We start from the raw sequence: 15740 nt of genomic DNA, 5'->3' as shown, positions 1-15740 counted from the left end.
AAAGGTTTCAGTGCATGCAAGTCCATAAACCACAAGGAGACTGTAAGAGCATGCCCTCAGCCTTTCTCAAGGATGGAGGCACATCATCGTTGAATTCAGTTCATCACCGCTTTCATTCAGGGCCCCTGCTCCTGACGCCACCGCACCCCAAGGCCTGGCTCCACTACCTGCCAGGAGCAACTCTCAGAAGCCGGCATTTCTGCTGCTGACTTCATAGGCATTGGGGGGCTTCATCCTGCAGATCCAGTCACAACTAAAATTACCTTTCAGAGCACCAGGCATCTGTTTCCACGGAAACATGTGCTCCGGGGGGTGGCAGGGTGGGGACTGAGAAGAGCCAGTAGGTACCGTAGGCTTGGAAAGAACCTTGTGAATACTTCTCAGTTTATTCAGCCCGCGCCCCCGATTCACATTATAAATTAAACACCTCATCATGCAGTAGTGGTTCTAACTGGGAGTCATTACGAACAGCTCCAGCAGCCTGGAGCCCAATCAAGACCAACAGTGAAAAAAAGCTGTCTTCCCTAGGAAGATTCTGTGAGTGAGCCAGCATTACTTTACCTTTTCAGTTAAGTGACATGGCAAACTGTTCATGAGGCAGCCAGGAGCTGTCCTTGGTAAGGTTATCTTGTCAGCAGACATCCAGGCGTGACTGGGGGGAAAATACCCTGTGCTTTGGTTTCATTTTAATGATTTTTTATTATATTATGTTAGTCACCATACAGTACATCCCCGGTTTCCGATGTAAGGCTCGATGATTCATTAGTTGTGTATAACACCCAGTGCACCATGCAATATGTGCCCTCCTTACCACCCATCACCAGTGTGCTTTGGTTTCAAACAGACCTGCTTTCTACTCCCATCTCAGCCATTTAGGGTCTGAGTGCCCCCAAAGATGTTGCCTTAGGATCTCAGTTTCCTTATTTTTTTAAAGATGTGTTTTTATTTATTGGGGGGGAGGGGCAGAGGGAGAGAGAGAATCTCAGGCAGACTGCCTGCAGAGCAGAGCCCAACACGGGGCTCCATCCCAAGACTGAGCCAAAACTAAGAGTCGGACACTCAACCAACTGAGCCACCCAGGCGCCCCTCAGTTTCCTTGTTTTTAAAGTAGGTTCTGGAGCAGCCCACCATACTACATGGCATTTAGTATTGCTGATTATTTGCACTTCCTTTGATACCTGGCTTGCTGAGATTCTCTGAGCTTTGACACAGGTTTACTTTTAGAAAGGCATTGGACAGATCACTATAACATAATCAGAATATTTTTCTGAAATGACTGAGACCCAACTTGAATTAGCTTTCTTACTGAGAGTCTCTAGGAAAATCCATTGTGGAATCTCCAAGAAAATGACATTTTGTAGTAAAACTTATTTTTTGGGTCACAGTTTGTTCCTTAACATGATTGCATCCTGGAAGCCTTAAAGAAATTCAGAGGCAACGTGACACAATACAGCAATGGCAATGTTCTGTGTGCAGAGTGGCACAGGGTGACTTCCCGAGCTTAGGTATGATGTGGCATTCACTGAGAGACCCTCAGGGTATTGTTTATATAATTGTGGGAAGGGCAGAAGTACAACGGGTCCCCAAACCAACTGGAACCAGAGACTTGCATGTTGCTAGGGCCCTCTACTCTGTCTGTCCCTGAACTTATTTCTTTATTCTCTCCTACTAAAAACTGGCTCTGTCCAGATCATGAGAAAATCAGTTGCTTATAGCACCCAATCTCCTGCCATTGTCTTGGTGACCTATACCTCTCAGTTCCAGTTTGAAAATTTGGAAAGAAAATGACTAATGACCAGTGGTTCACCCCTGGACCACTGCATTATGACCAAGGCATCAGGGTCATATATCTGGCACAGATGTAAACACAAGGGTCCTAAACATGTATATACAAGCCATTTCCCATAGAAGGGAGATTTTTGACTTAAGTAGTAATCCAATTGGTTCCAGACCTTCACTAGGCATTCCCATTCTTATATTTTGCTGACACTCGATGTAAAGGGAATCCAAATATAAAACAGAAGTTTCGGCCAGGTCCTTAGAGAAGGCATCCAGAAAGATCTTGTGAGGCATGTCCTAAACTGTACATATTCCAGGAGAAGCTGGTTCTTTTCTTCTAACTTTTGCTCACTTCCACATCATTAAATGATTATTCCTTTTGGTTAGAAAATAGTTAGATGGGATCCCTGGCATTTTCTGTCCAGGTACATATCCTCCTTGGAGAATCTGTCTGACTCATGACTTGGAATGGGCAGCTGTACAGATCATGTAATCTCATTATAGCAGCAGAGTGCTTGGATGAGGGGTAGACCCTAGAATGGAGCTCAGCCAGACAGAATCTTGCTTCAGGTGTGTTAGCTAAGGTTATTTTGGTCCATAATAGAACCAAAGCAAGCTGGATTAACTGTCCCCTTTTACTCTCACACTAAAGAACTGTTGCATAACAGGGATTTGAGGAAGTAGCATCTGGAGTTTGTGGTCATTTTCTGTAGAACAGGGTCTTTTTACCCTTTATAACCATGACCCACAGGAAGAACTACATTTTATGTTTTCCCTAGAAAGTGCACATATAAAATTGAAACAAAAGTTTCATGAAATAATATTTATCCTTACTATGTGCAATGCACTATAATATTTTCTTATATCATAATTTTTTTCTATTTAGTTTTTTTAATGAAAAGTGCTAGTCATCACTCACTAATTTTTTTCAAGATCTAATGAAAAATAATGTGTTCCACAATGTGAAAAACACTCCTAGTCTAAAGGGTCTAAAGTGCTTCCTTTGATATCATTCTGTGTCAGCTTCCAATCCTTGATCTTAATTTATATTCCAAAATTCTCAAGAAAGAGAACATGTTTAGTTATTTTGGGGTCTTGGGCCTTCCCTTGTCCTAATCAGCAATGGCTGTATTCTAAACATGGATGCTGATGCCCAAGTTTGTAGATCATACATGTTCAAACTCTGGACAGACACTTCAGATAGTTTCTAGTCCACACAGACACTGGGCATTGAGACAGAGAGCTAAGCTGGTCAGATAGTAATGGGGACCATAGCTGTAAGGTCAGGTATAGCTGGGGCTAGAGTTGGAGTCCTGGCAATCCAGGTGACACACATGCAGGAGGACTGCATGGAGGAGCAGAGATGTTCAACAAAGAGGAAGAGAACAGAAGGCAACCACATGACTTTGCAGGCGATGCTGCGGGCCAAGCGGTACTTACCTGAGTTGAACTCAGATTTCCCTGTTGAGTGGGAAGCCACTGCGGATGTTGGATCCTGGCCATCTTTCTTAATGCTCGATATTCTTAATGCTTGTAGAATTTTGAATTATGTCATAGACAGTAGGGGAAGCTTGAAATGTTTCTGTTATAAAAGTCAGGTGGAAAATTTCTCCATTTTTAACCAATATCTTTCCCCTAAAGTTGGCATTAGGGACTTTGTGTCTGAGAGATAGAGCATAGGAACGCACAGCTCTGTCATGACCTTGGATCACTGGGGTTCAGAGTCACTCCTCCTATTGCTATATCTGTACCCAGAAGTGGTGACCAAGTATGGCCAGAAGACAATCAGGTTTCCATAGCATCAGGATCCCCTGGAGTGAACAAAACAAAATGCTCCAAATAATTTTAGTGCCAGTGCTGAGGGCAGGGATGGAAGACAGTGTTGGCATAGTTTAGGACTGAGCCCATAGTGGAGTAGCCGTACAGTAGAATGCTAGTCAGCAATAACAAGGAATGAACTCTCAAGCCATGCACAAGCTTAGATGGGTGGATCTTAAATGCTTATTGATAAGTGCAAGGAGCCAATCTGAAAGGCTCTTTATTGTATAATTTAATTAATGTGACATTCTGGAAAAGGTAAAACTGTAGAAGAATTTTCTGGGAGAGATGGTCGATATATATGGTTCTCAGTATGGATGGATTTTATTTTCAAACTATTAAAAGTTCTGCTGGAAACATGTTAGAAAGAGGTCAGCTGGAAGGGCAGTCTATACTTGAGCAAAGAAGGCCACACACCTGTGCCCTAAACTGACTCAGGAGTAGCTATCGCAAATCCTCCGAATGGATCTTCATTTTCCTGCTAGCATGGAATGCTGGCAAGAGGAGGAATTTTGAAACTATTACTATGTTAATAAAACACCTGAATTGATGAATTAGTGCCCTTGCTTCAGATCCTGTGTTGCCCTGTACTTTCATGAGAATGGCTTGGTAAAAAATATGTGATCTCTATCTTACCTGATCAGTTCATTGACAAAGATGGGTACATAACAGGATGAGAGCGGGTTGTACTTTGGCTTGCACATGACACTCATGGGTTAATTTTCTCAAACAACCAGGTGGTCTTGATACTTCTGATAATAGTCACTGGAAGGTGATACAATGGGCTTCTGAAATAGTTATACTTCCAAAATTCACACATCTGTTTCCAGGATTGTTTTAGCATAAAGATTGTCCCAAATAAGGGACAATCCTATAGTTAATAAGAATGTGGTCAATTGCTTCTTAATCCAATAGTTATTAAGAATTTGGTCCACTTAAATTATATACAACAGATTCTTTTCAGATGAGACTTTTCTTTCTGTTTATCAAAGTTATTCATGTTCAATTCAGAAAATAGGAAAACACAAAAAGAATAACATATAATCATATCACCAGGAAATGGGATGATTATTATAGGGGACTCTTTTCATTACTTTAAAATGTTCAGACTCAGTTATTGGACATTCTGGGTGATTCTAGACAAGTTTCTTAATCTTTCTGAGATTTAGTTTCCTCATCTTAAAAATGGGGATAATTATAACCCAATTGAGATAATAAGGTTGTTTTGAGCATCAAATGAATCAGGGTGTATGAAGCACAGCAATGCTTGGCACATAGCAAATGCTCACTGAGTGCTGGTTGCTAACATTATTATCATTGTCCTTACAATGGCTCTTATTATTTCTTTATAGTTTTACTCATTTTTTATATATGCTTTCTTATATTGTTGAATTCATGCTGTCTATATAACTTTATCTACTGCTTATTCAGAATTATTAAAAAATAAACATTGCCCCAAATTATTGCAGACTCTTTGTATACATAATTAAAAATAGTGAAATAACATGCTACTTAGATGCTGAATTTTAATTTACTTAACTATTGTTGGATATTTATGCTGTTCATAATTTTTCAGTATTACAAATAATGAGACAAGAAACATCTGTGTGTAAGCTTTTGTGCCTGTGCTTAAGCTTATTTCTTTGGAGTGGAATTACTAGTTCAAAAGTAACACTTGGAATACATCATGTAAAATTACTTTCTAAAAGGGTTGTGACAAATTATATCCCCAAGAGCTGTGCACAATTGGGCGTATTTCACTGCCCTTGATAATATTTGGAATTCTCGCTAAGACTATTTCTGAATTTTATAGGCAAGGGCATGCTAATTCAAACAACACATATTTTAAGGAGCCTACTGTGGACTAGCCACTGTACTAGACACTGAGATCAAGTGGGGAGATAATGGACACAGTTCTTGTTCCCATGGAATTTATGCTATGTGAACAGGAAACAAGTGGTAACTCAAACAATCACTTAACTGTGTGTATGCTGCAACTGCAATCACTTAACTGTGTGGAGGCTGCAAAGGAGAAGCAAATGGTGCTATGAGAGAGATTCAGGAGGCAAACTGACTTAGTCTTGAGGAATCAGAAAGACTCCTCTAAGAGAGTAACACTTCATTTGATACGTAAAGATGAGTAAGCATAACCTGGCAAAGGGCAGGTGCATGGAAGGGCATTCTAGGCAGAGGGAATGAGATGGACAAACACTTGGAAAGAAAGGGAAGAATGGCTTGTTGAGACATACCAGGAGACTGACATTGTCGTGGGGCACTGCGAGGCAGGGAGGGAGCCAGGGACGAGAGTGGGCTGAAGAGGTCATGAGGACCAGTGCCTTATCCTAAGAATTATGGGAATCAGGTGGCTTGATTTTTAGCATGGAAGTTACATTATCACATTAGTGTTTTAAAGAGACCAATCTAGCCAGAATGTGTAACGAATGGTTTGGAGACAGGAGAGAGAGAAGACTCTTTGAAGTATGTCAGTAGAAGGATAATGATAGCTTGAGCTAAAGTGGCTGCATTTACAGTGAGAAGCCATATATATATATATATATATATATATATATATATATATATATATATATAATATTTAGGAGGTAGAGTGGGTGATTGATTATCTCTGGAAAGTGAAAGAAAAAAAGAAGCATATGTTAAATATTATTTTCAAATTGCTGGTATGGGCAATGGGGTAGATGATTATGATGACTGGGAATGCAGTGGGGGAAGCCAAGTTGAGGGGAGAGATTTGGCTTCAGGTTTGAAGGTGCTGAATTTGATCTGAGAACTCCAAAGGGAAGAGTTGTGGAGTCAGCTGAGTGTATAGGTGTCTGGAATCCAGATAAGAGGTCTGGAATTGGGGTGGAATAAACTTGGTAGTCATTAATACATAAGGGGTAGGGATACGTATTAGTAAATAGATGGTATTTCATATCACGGAAGTTGATGAAATTGCTTAGGAACAACTGTAGAGTGAGACAGGAAAAGAGCCCGGAATAAAGCCCTAATGTGTTGCAAAGTTTCATTATTAGATGGCAAAGGAGAAGCTAGAAAAGGATGGAGACATAATAGCCAGAGATGTCGAAGGTAACTAATGAGGCAGCAACCTCTTTGACCTTGGCCATAGCAACTTCTTACTAGCTATGTCTCCCAAGGCAAGGGAAACAAAAGCAAAAATGAACTATTGGGACTTCATCAAGATAAAAAGCTCCTGCACAGGGAAGGAAACAATCAACAAAACTAAAAAGTAGCCTACAGAATGGGAGAAGATATTTGCAAATGACATATCAGATAAAGGGTTAGTATCCAAAATCTGTAAACAACTTAACAAACTCAACAGCCAAAAAACAAATAATCCAATTAAGAAATGGGCAGAAGATATGAATAGACATTTTTCAAAATAAGTCTGAGAGAGACAAATACCACATGATTTCATTCATATGTGGAATTTAAGAAACAAAACTGATGAACATAAGGGAAAAAAAAAAGACAGAGAGGCAAGCCATAAACAGACTCTTGACTATAAAGAACACACTGAGAGATGCTGGAGGAGAGGTGGGCAGGGCATGGGCCAGAGGGGTGGTGGGGATTAAGGAGGGCATTTGTGATAGCACTGGGTGTTGTGATAAATCACTAAATTCTGTTCCTGAAACTATTATTTCATTGTGTGTTAACTAGCTAGAATTTAAATAAAAACTTGAAATTAGAAAAAACAAGAAAGTCTATTTTGTCTGATTAAAAAAAAAGAGAAGGTAGCTGATGAAGCAAGTTCTGATGAAGGTAGGAGGCAAGGTTGGATGGGGTCCAGGTGCTGATCTAGCAATTGGTCTTAAAATAGGAGGAGGGGCCCTTTCTCATTGTGTTAGGAGGGTGGGAGGAGAAGACAAGTCCACATGAAGATAACTTTATGAAATTGGTGTTGGAAATTTGAAGGAGTTATCAGGTTCTGGCTTAAATAATCTCAGTGAAGATTGGGGCAAAGTGACTGATTGAGTGGGGCAGACAGACAAGTTGGGTATTTGTGAAGTATCATTAAGATATTTTAAAAGCTGGTCATGAGAACATAATTGGGTCACTGGGAGTTGTAGTTGGTGATCCCGTGTTTATAGTGACATTCACTTGCCTACAGTGTGATTTTGCAATCAAGTGTGGTTTTGTATGGGCATGAAGAAGGTGATAGGTTCTTCAATGCCTGTGGTTTTGCCTGGGAGCTTGACGGAAGAAAGGAGGAGCTTGGGAGTTTAGAGGGTTTGAGATGGAATGAAGGGCTGTGGAATCTAAATTGGAGGAGGGGAAATGGGGACAGAGGATTGAGAGAAGGTGGAGAGGTCAGTGAGTTGGATGTCATGATGGAGGCAAAGCATAGATGCTCAGAGGACTGTTGAACCAGCAGAAAGGAGATCGTAGCCTTTTTGTTAGAATCCTCGGGGAAGGTGTCGTTATAGGAAAACCAGAATGTGTTTAGGGACTTTGCGGACTGAAATGGATATGTGGGGAGTGTTCTGAAGAAATAAGGAGGTTGAGGAAGCAAAAAGCCATAATGTTCAGTGACTAGAACATCTTTGTGGAGCCTTAAGAATGATAGATGTTAGTAGTTGAGCCAGAGAAGGAGCAGAAGGAGCAGGTGCCTGTGGGGAACCTCAGGGAGTGATCAGATGTCAGGAGATGATGATAATGAAAAAGAAGAGATAGTGTGCAGCCAGAGAGCTGAGCCTCATTATTTCTGTTTGTACCTTTTCAAGTGGTACATTTTAAAGGTGTAGAATTTGTACACTTTAAAGATTAACCAGACTCCATGGGTTCACGCTTGTTATCGACATTGCATTAGCCTCTTGTGACTTCTCTGTTAATGGCTTTTCCCCATTTATCTACTGAAGTTTTAGTGCTGCTACTTATCTATTACTGTGTAAGTAATTTATACATTAGGATTATTAAGCTTTGGTGTGCTATTTGTTACAAGTGTTTTTCTAAATTTACTTTTTAATTGTGGATTTATAAATGAGTGATTAGCATGTAAATTCGAGTCAAACACAGAACTTGCAGTTGCTTATTTACATTTATTTGATTTATTTTCTATTTTATTTTCTTATTGAAGTGTAGGTGAGCAGAACTTGTAAGTTTTTTTTTTTTTTAAAGATTTTATTTATTTATTCGACAGAGATAGAGACAGCCAGCGAGAGAGGGAACACAAGCAGGGGGAGTGGGAGAGGAAGAAGCAGGCTCCCAGCAGAGGAGCCTGATGTGGGCCTCGATCCCATAACGCCAGGATCACGCCCTGAGCCGAAGGCAGGCGCTTAACCGCTGTGCCACCCAGGTGCCCCAGAACTTGTAAGTTTTTAAGCAGCATATCTATGTTTTTCCTTTGTCATATCTTTCATTAATTTGAAATCCAGAACATTCTCCCAGAGTCAAATATTTGATTAAAATTGATTATGTTAAATTTTATTATACATTTTAAAGTAATTGTGACATTTAGTATGTTACTTTTTTGTTCCTCCAAATTTTCTGTTATATTTGGTGGCAGGAAGTTTTCTATAATTTTCTTTCCAAATGGCCACTCATAAAGAATTAACTTTCCCATTGAGTCCAAGCTACCAATATGACCTCAATTGGATCACAAAATTCCTGAAAATTTAACAATATGCTCTTGCAAGCTAATACTTGTGACTTCAGCATATCACTGCCTCTTCTGATTCATTACTCTTTTTAGAGAACTTCATTAGGCTTTATCTTTGCTTTATCTGCATTGGTGAACTTTGGGATCACTTCATCAAGCTCTCCTCAAAACTAATCAGTTTAATGGTAAGAATAAAATTAAGTCCATGCATTCACCAAACAATTAAAAATTATGTAGCATATATTAAGCTTCCCTGTCTTGAGAATTTTTAAAAAATTTGTATCATGTTTCATTGTTATTTTTTTCCATATAAATTTTCCACATTTCTTGTCCTAGGGTATTTATAATTTCATTTCTTTTATTTTTATTGTTTATGCAATTTCATGAAACTGGTTAGTCCTGAATATGAGGAATAAATAGATTTATTTTGTATAAATCTACTTTGGAGGACCAATACTTCTACTCATTATAGAGCTCATTAAGGGGTTAAAAAATGCCAATTCTGTGTTCACAACTCATGTATTTTTAAGTTCTTCTTTAAAATGCATTTAAGACTAACAATACATTGCAAAAGTGCTACAGAAAGTTTCATATACACTTCACCCAGCTTCTCCTGAAGATAACATCTTCTATAACCACAGTACATCATCAAAATCGGGAAAGTGATATTGGCACTACTCATGTATAGACGTCATTTGGTTGGACTCACAACCAGTATTCCCCTAAAGAATTAAATAGAAGGGAATAGAGTGGACTAGAAGAAGTAGAGTACATGAGTGATAAGGATGCAGGGGGCGTAGCTTTATGAAAGTAAATGTCATTGCTATGATAAAAAAAAGTTTGAAAAAAATATTTTTCTAGACACTCCTGTTGTAATAATTTTTTTGTAGTATTTGAGTAGGTTCTGCATGAGGTTTGCTCTTGTAAAAAGATTTTAAAAATAGTTATTTCATTCTGTTTAAAAGGCACTAATCCTCAGGAAGAGGCTACATCATTCCCTGGTCTCACGCCCTTTCATCAGTTTGCATGTCCCGCCATTTAGTTATTTAGATACTAGGTTTCAGTTTGACAGTATCTTTAGTTTCAAGTATTTTAGATGCTGGGCAATTAGGATAATTATTCCAAAATATATTAATTTCAGAATTGGAGGGTCTATGAGACAATTTGGACTGAGAGAGTTAGGTACCTGGCCAATGTCAGGTCTTACTGATTCTGAAATTCGTATTTTGTCATATGACAATTTTTTTATTTTGAAAGATTTTATTTATTTGTTTGAAAGAGAGAGTGTGAGTGAGAGAGCAGAAGCAGAGAGGGCAGCAGAGGGAGAGGGAGAAGCAGACTCCCCGCTGAGCCGGGAGCCGAGTGCAGGACTTGATCCCAGGAACCAGGAATCATGACCTGAGCTGAAGGCAGCCAGTGAACTGACTGAGCCACCCAGGTGCCCCAGCATATGACAGTGTTTTGATTGAACAAAGACTTCCTCTGCCTACCATGTAAAAAGATTCTAGGATTAATAACTCTTAATATGTCTTCCTGGTGGCTCCCAGTGGCAAAGTTGTTTGTACGTTTAAAACAACGGCACTTGCATCTTATAATTGTTGTGAGGGAGGGATTTACAAGTGCTAGAGGAGGTGCTCAGAGTGGGTCATCTGGACAGCAGCAGTGGTGGCCTCACAAGCAGGTGAATGACCCTTGACCTGAATCTCGCAGGTCATCTGGGAATGCTCAGATGGAAAAGATGTGGAAGACATACAAACTGAGGGGAGAACACAGAGAAAAGCTCAGAGAAATGAGAGATTGGGGCATTGAGGAAATAAGAAGACAGTGGGACTTTCCTTTTCTTCACTGGTGTATTTTTAGGGAAAAGTTATACAGACAGTGAAGAAACTATGTAATTTTTGCAGTAGCAAAATGGAAGAAGGACCCTGGAAGTCAGAAAAGCACCCGGGCTGGGAGGAGAGGGCTGCCCTGTAGGACATCTGAACAGAACTCTGTAATTACCACTTGACCAGAACAAAGGCAAACTCAGTGATGGAAAGGACCCAGAAACCTCTGAAACCTTACAAGTGAATCTTCTAATTGTCATCAAATACTTAATTGGGAGCCTGCCAGGTCTGCACTCAAAGCTCTATTCCTCAAGACAGAAGTCTCCCGGCCCTGGCATTAGTATGCCACTGCACTTGCCTTCACTCTGCTGCCTCAGTCTGTTGTTTTGAAGCCAGCATAAATCAATAGTAACCACCCGGGGCACAGGAATTGTTGGAAGTTCGGCTCACAATGAAAGCAGAACAAACCCCAAACCACAGGCTTGCCCATAGTCCAGACCCACCGGCACCTCTGAGGCCTGGTGAGCTGAGGAGCCACTCCAGCCCTCTGTGAGGGCCATGGGTAAGGAATAATAAATAAAGTTATTCACTGTTTAATCCTTCACCACCCACAGCTTCTGAATACCTCAGGCAGTAAAGGGAGCTTGTTTGGGGACTGTTGTAGGAGGAATTCCGATGAAGCCATGTGCCTCAATCTGCACAGTGAGGCCCCATTCCCTCTTATAGACACTACCTCTGTGTACCCACAAGAGTAGGGTGTATGGACCTGGTGGTTTGGCTCTTGGTGTAGTGGATCACAGCCAAATACTGCCTGGGTGTGACGGAGCAAGTGCACCTTCTTCTTCACCTCTTCCTAGAAACTAACCCTATTCCAGCACGTGAATGGAGTTTTTAAGAAAGAAATACTTAAGATGGTAATTCTAGTGAATGTTCTATAAAATCACTTGAGGAGAGTTTGTAAATTCCAAAGGATCTAAAAATACTCTACAGAAACCCTCTTTTGGGAATATCTTTGGGGAATACAGAATTTTTTCCCCAGATGATGGTTGTAAGTCAAGGACCTGGGAAAAGAAGCACAGAGCTGGTGAGTGACCTCACCCTTGGACCGATGACTTCTGTCACTAACCCCGAGTCAGGAGAACTTAGCTCCTCACTCTTCTGACTCAAAGGACTGAAGACCTTAACGTTTGTGTTCCTTATTCTTCTGTCCTTGAATTTGCCTTGTGTCAAAGTACTGATGCTGAGGAGGAATTTCTCTCCACAGTACCCAAGGCTGCAGAAGGGTACCTTAGAAGCATGTAGACCAATATCAAACAGGGATCTGGCTATGCAGAGTCTAGGAGAAAGAACGGTTGGCTCCAGTCAGAGAAATTTAAGGCTTATGTGAGTACCCTCATCTCTACTCAGTAATTTGCTCTTGGATTTTGCCACCCAGTTTTGAGTTTCTGTCATTCCCCTCTTCAAGGGTCAGCCACCTTTTTAGGGCCAAACTTGCTTCTTTCCTTCTTCCTGATTGGAGAATCTTAATCTAGTTTGTGGGTGAAACTCTCTATCAATGTTTCAAATATTTTATTTATGGTGTAAACATTGGACTGAGATCCTCAAAACTCAGGCTTTTGAAACCCAGATATCTCAGAGTCCATAGTCTCTCATGCTTCATTCCCCCTTCTGATTACCCCCCATTTCTTTATCCCTTTCTTCTCCTACCGATCTTCCTAGTTCTTATGTTCCATAGATGAGAGAAACCATATGATAATTGTCTTTCTCTGCTTGACTTATTTCACTTAGCATTATCTCCTCCAGTGCCGTACTCTGAGAAACAAACTGAGGGCTTCAGAGGGGAGGGGGGTGGGGGAATGGGACAGGCTGGTGATGGGTGGTGGGGAGGGCACGTATTGCATGGTGCACTGGGTGTTATATGCAACTAATGAATCATAGAACTTTACATCAAAAACCAGGGATGTACTGTATGGTGACTAACATAATATAATAAAAATATTTAAAAAAATGCAAAGCACAAAAAATAAAAAAATTTAAAAAAATAAAAAAAAAATGAAACCCAGATATCTCTTAACTGTTTTTATGGTATGCTAGTTTTCTCAACAGAGCAACGCTGCTGCCAGCTGAAGGGGTAGAAAGTACAAGGAGTACAAAGAGCTGTTAGAAAACATTATCTCAGAATACCATCCCACAACCCTTCCACAAGGGACAGAAAATTTCTAAGTGCTTGGATGTCCACAGTTCCCAGTAGTGGCTAATACTGTTTTGAAAAGTATTGTAATAAGACATGAAAAAGAAATGAGACACAAATGTAGAAATAAACTAAGCTAAACTGATGATTTACCGGTGACATGAGTACCTAGAAAATCTAAAGCAATCAATTTAACAACTATTATCATTTTACCTAAAAATGTAGAAGAGTGGCATAATAAAAAGTAGACGAAACTCCAGAGAGTTTTTTTTTCCTCCAACCACCATCGATAAGAAGGTGTGAAACCTACCCCTCCACCCCCCCAAATCTATTCACAGTAATAGAAAATAAGATGGATTTACATCGGTGGTTTTCAAGGATTTCATTTCATTTTCTCCTGTTAGCTATCATACGGAATATACAATATTATCCCTATTTTGTGATAAGAATCTTGACTATCAAAAGCCACTTTGCTGCTGAGTTGCCATGTTATCTCATCTTGGGATTAATAGAGGAAACAGAATCTAATATATACATAGATTCTTTTTTAAAAAGCCCCAATAATAAAATTGAGAAAAAAAGGACTGTCTACTTAGAAAATGTTTATATCAAATCTGACAGGTTAAGGAAAAAAGATAAAGGCTTTAAGAGCTTATTTTTCAAATGCACAAGCATTCTGAAGAAGATAATAGTTTAATATGAAAGGGATATGAGCAAACAAAAGTGGATATACAATTAGGAAAGAAGTGATTGGAAAGTGCCTATCATTCTTAGTATTCAAAGAATTGCTAATGCAAAATACCTATAGAAATCATTATGCAGCTATTAAAGGAGCAAAATGAAAATTTATAATAGAATTTGAAATTGTCCAGTCTATGGTCCTTTGGCATGATTATTCATTGCTGGTGGAGTTTGAAGTGGAAAGAACTGTTTTAAATAGCATTGAGGAACTATTAAGTAAGAGCCATAAAAGTATTCATATTTCTTGACCCAATAATTTCTGACCCTATAAATTTATTTTAAGGAAATATTTGCCAGGAAAAACCTCTATATTTGCACAGATAGATTCACTGCAGCAGAGATAGGCAGGTGGCAGTTTGGTGCTTACACTGAGGAATGGGGATGCCCTTGGACTCATGAGTGAGCTTTCCCCACTCAATTACCTAGTGACCTTGGGCAAGTGATGTGACTTCCCTGTACCTCCATGTCTTCATGTAGGCAATAGTGTTGCAGCCTAAATTGTAGGCTGTTGTGAGGATCAAAAGAGTTAACAAATGTGGAACACTTAGAAAATGTCTGGCATGTTGCAAGCCTTCTGCTGTATAAACTATAATTACAGAAAAAAATTTTTAAAGGGAATCAACTTAAGTACCCCACACCAGGAAGATTGTTTAAAAATTATATTGACCTGACTTAATGCCATTTTATAAAACCATGAAGATGGTATTTTGAGGACTCTGAAACTGAAAAACAAGTTTATGATGGACTAATCAGTAAAATAAAGACTAAACATTCTGAGCTCACTGCAATCACAACCATGCAAAATATGTCTGAAGGAGGGGGGAGGAAAATGGTTTTGTTAGCGTGGGTTGGATTGCCGGTGGTTTGCAAGCATTTTCTTTCATCTTATGTGGCCTTTTTTAATTAAAAAAAATAAAGCAATACCATGCCAAAACTAATTCTTCTTAAAGACTGCCTTTGGCTTTGTCTGCTCTGGTGTGCAAAATCAAGTACACCTGGAATGAGGCCATTTGGGAAACCTCAGGGGGGTGCAGATGACAAGCCAGGTGCTGGCAGGTGCAGCAGCAGCAGCAGGAATCTCCTGCTACCTGCATCCTGGAAGCTTCTGTCCTTCCCTCATTTCCGTCAGTCCCTGTAGTGGGGAGTCAGTCCCAGGATCCCTCTGGCCAGATCCCCTCTCTGTCAAAGTGAGATTCTTTGTTTTTCCCCCATTTTGAAAAAAAAATTATAGTTATAATGTTTTTTCAAAAAAGCAGATTTATTTAAGTATAAGTGATACACAAAACTCTCCATCTTTAATGTGAACAATTGGATGAGTTCAGATATGTGCAGACACCTGTGAAAACATCACCGCAGTCAATAATAAACATATCCATCACTTCCAAAGTTTTCTCCTGCCCTCTCTCCATTCCTCCTACACTCTCTTTACATTACTGTGGTAAGAATGAGAAGGGGGACATGGGGAGTTGTTGTCCAACAGGCATAAAGTTTCAGTTACGCAAGATGAATAGGTTCTGGAAATCTGCTGTACAACATAGTGTCCGTAGTCAACAATCCTGGGTTATACACTTACACACGATTCTTAGGAGGGGAGAGTCTTTGTTTTTCATTACAAAGATCTTAAGGGCCTTGGAAACCTGCTGCTATTAAAGGTTTAGGGTAAAAAATCTGAATTTTCATTACTAAGGAAGAGGAGGGCAGTGAGATGATCGGGATGCTGGGAATTTGGCCTGGCCTTGAGAGGGGCTGTGCCAGAATGAAGACTAAA

The sequence above is a fragment of the Ursus arctos genome, unplaced genomic scaffold, assembly GCF_023065955.2.
Source record: "Ursus arctos isolate Adak ecotype North America unplaced genomic scaffold, UrsArc2.0 scaffold_7, whole genome shotgun sequence".
In the NCBI taxonomy this organism is placed as follows: Eukaryota; Metazoa; Chordata; class Mammalia; order Carnivora; family Ursidae; genus Ursus; species Ursus arctos.
Note: the sequence above shows the minus strand (reverse complement) of the source record.